General features: G+C 50.2%; 4 non-coding genes across 4 annotated transcripts; all 4 read right to left on the bottom strand.

The window, feature by feature from the left end:
* Positions 1 to 476: 476 nt before the first annotated feature.
* Positions 477 to 595, bottom strand: LOC127606530 (5S ribosomal RNA). The gene has a single exon (XR_007963832.1). It is a non-coding gene; the product is annotated as a 5S ribosomal RNA (ribosomal RNA).
* A 480-nt stretch (positions 596 to 1,075) lies between these two features.
* LOC127606656 (5S ribosomal RNA) lies at positions 1,076 to 1,194 on the bottom strand. The gene has a single exon (XR_007963949.1). It is a non-coding gene; the product is annotated as a 5S ribosomal RNA (ribosomal RNA).
* A 481-nt stretch (positions 1,195 to 1,675) lies between these two features.
* On the bottom strand, positions 1,676 to 1,794 carry LOC127606575 (5S ribosomal RNA). Its single transcript, XR_007963876.1, has one exon. It is a non-coding gene; the product is annotated as a 5S ribosomal RNA (ribosomal RNA).
* A 481-nt stretch (positions 1,795 to 2,275) lies between these two features.
* Positions 2,276 to 2,394, bottom strand: LOC127606529 (5S ribosomal RNA). Its single transcript, XR_007963831.1, has one exon. It is a non-coding gene; the product is annotated as a 5S ribosomal RNA (ribosomal RNA).
* Positions 2,395 to 2,500: the final 106 nt, after the last annotated feature.

The raw sequence follows: 2,500 nt of genomic DNA, 5'->3' as shown, positions 1-2,500 counted from the left end.
GGAAAATGCGAAAATTGTCCTCTTTATAGCAGACAGGGCACTTCTGGGTCGGGGGTGGAGTAGTGTGGTGATTTTTTTTCATTTAATAAACCTCCTCCAGAGTGCACAAAGGAGGGGCCCGCTCCCGTGGTGGTTTGAGCGCGCAGCCTGTCAGGCTCGCATATGGTCCTCTGCGAACACGCAGAGGCTGTACTTGATGTCTGTTGCAAAAGTTGGCTTTTCCAGTGGAGGTGCAAAAGCATCCAGCAGGCGGAAATCCCAAGCTGCTTCATGTCCAAGTGCTATCATGACCGATCCCCGTGCAGACGGCTCCCTCTGTTGGACATTAATTTTATTCCAAAGAGACGTTGATCTGTCAAATCAACGTGAAGGAAACGATTTCAAACCACAGGATAAGTGAAAGTTGAATGACGAATGAATGCCAAAATTTTTGGAAAGAGCAGTGAATCGTGTTGTGAATTGGAGGAGGGTGCAAAAGCTTACAGCACCTGGTATTCCCAGGCGGTCTCCCATCCAAGTACTAACCAGGCCCGACCCTACTTAGCTTCCGAGATCGGACGAGATCGGGCGTTCTCAGGGTAGTATGGCCGTATGCAAGGGAAAACGCGAAAAGTGTCCTCTTTATAGCAGACAGGGCACTTCCGGGTCGGGGGTGGAGTAGTGGGGTGATTTTTTTTTCATTTAATGACCTCCTCCCGAGAGCACGAAGGAGGGGCCCGCTCCCGTGGTGGTTTGAGCGCGCAGCCTGTCAGGCTCGCATACGGTCCTCTGCGAGCACGCAGATGCGGTATTTGATGTTTGTTGCAAAAGTGGGCACTTCCAGTGGAGGTGCAAAGGCATCCAGCAGGCGGAAATCCCAAGCTGCTTCATGTCCAAGTGCTATCATGACCGATCCCCGTGCAGACGGCTCCCTCTGTTGGACATTAATTTAATTCCAAAGAGACGTTGATCTGTCAAATCAACGTGAAGGAAACGATTTCAAACCACAGGATAAGTGAAAGTTGAATGACGAATGAATGCCAAAATTTTTGGAAAGAGCAGTGAATCGTGTTGTGAATTGGAGGTTGGGTGGAAAAGCTTACAGCACCTGGTATTCCCAGGAGGTCTCCCATCCAAGTACTAACCAGGCCCGACCCTGCTTAGCTTCCGAGATCAGACGAGATCGGGCGTTCTCAGGGTAGTATGGCCGTAAGCAAGGGAAAACGTGAAAATTGTCCCCTTTATAGCAGACAGGGCACTTGCGGGTCGGGGATGGAGTAGTGGGGTGATTTTTTTTTTTCATTTAATGACCTCCTCCCGAGAGCACGAAGGAGGGGCCCGCTCCCGTGGTGGTTTGAGCGCGCAGCCTGTCAGGCTCGCATACGGTCCTCTGCGAGCACGCAGATGCGGTATTTGATGTTTGTTGCAAAAGTGGGCACTTCCAGTGGAGGTGCAAAGGCATCCAGCAGGCGGAAATCCCAAGCTGCTTCATGTCCAAGTGCTATCATGACCGATCCCCGTGCAGAAGGCTCCCTCTGTTGGACATTAATTTTATTCCAAAGAGACGTTGATCTGTCAAATCAACGTGAAGGAAACGATTTCAAACCACAGGATAAGTGAAAGTTGAATGACGAATGAATGCCAAAATTTTTGGAAAGAGCAGTGAATCGTGTTGAGAATTGGAGGTGGGTGCAAAAGCTTACAGCACCTGGTATTCCCAGGCGGTCTCCCATCCAAGTACTAACCAGGCCCGACCCTGCTTAGCTTCCGAGATCGGACGAGATCAGGCGTTCTCATGGTAGTATGGCCGTAAATGCAAGGAAAAACGTGAAAATTGTCCCCTTTATAGCAGACAGGGCACTTGTGGGTCGGGGGTGGAGTAGTGGGGTGATTTTTTTTCATTTAATAAACCTCCTCCAGAGTGCACAAAGGAGGGGCCCGCTCCCGTGGTGGTTTGAGCGCGCAGCCTGTCAGGCTCGCATACGGTCCTCTGCGAACACGCAGAGGCTGGACTTGATGTCTGTTGCAAAAGTTGGCTTTTCCAGTGGAGGTGCAAAAGCATCCAGCAGGCGGAAATCCCAAGCTGCTTCATGTCCAAGTGCTATCATGACCGATCCCCGTGCAGACGGCTCCCTCTGTTGGACATTAATTTTATTCCAAAGAGACGTTGATCTGTCAAATCAACGTGAAGGAAACGATTTCAAACCACAGGATAAGTGAAAGTTGAATGACTAATGAATGCCAAAATTTTTGGAAAGAGCAGTGAATCGTGTTGTGAATTGGAGGAGGGTGCAAAAGCTTACAGCACCTGGTATTCCCAGGCGGTCTCCCATCCAAGTACTAACCAGGCCCGACCCTACTTAGCTTCCGAGATCGGACGAGATCGGGCGTTCTCAGGGTAGTATGGCCGTATGCAAGGGAAAACGCGAAAAGTGTCCTCTTTATAGCAGACAGGGCACTTCCGGGTCGGGGGTGGAGTAGTGGGGTGATTTTTTTTTCATTTAATGACCTCCTCCCGAGA

This window comes from Hippocampus zosterae, chromosome 8, assembly GCF_025434085.1.
Source record: "Hippocampus zosterae strain Florida chromosome 8, ASM2543408v3, whole genome shotgun sequence".
In the NCBI taxonomy this organism is placed as follows: domain Eukaryota; kingdom Metazoa; phylum Chordata; class Actinopteri; order Syngnathiformes; family Syngnathidae; genus Hippocampus; species Hippocampus zosterae.
Note: the sequence above shows the minus strand (reverse complement) of the source record. Positions and strands in the feature narration are given on the sequence as shown.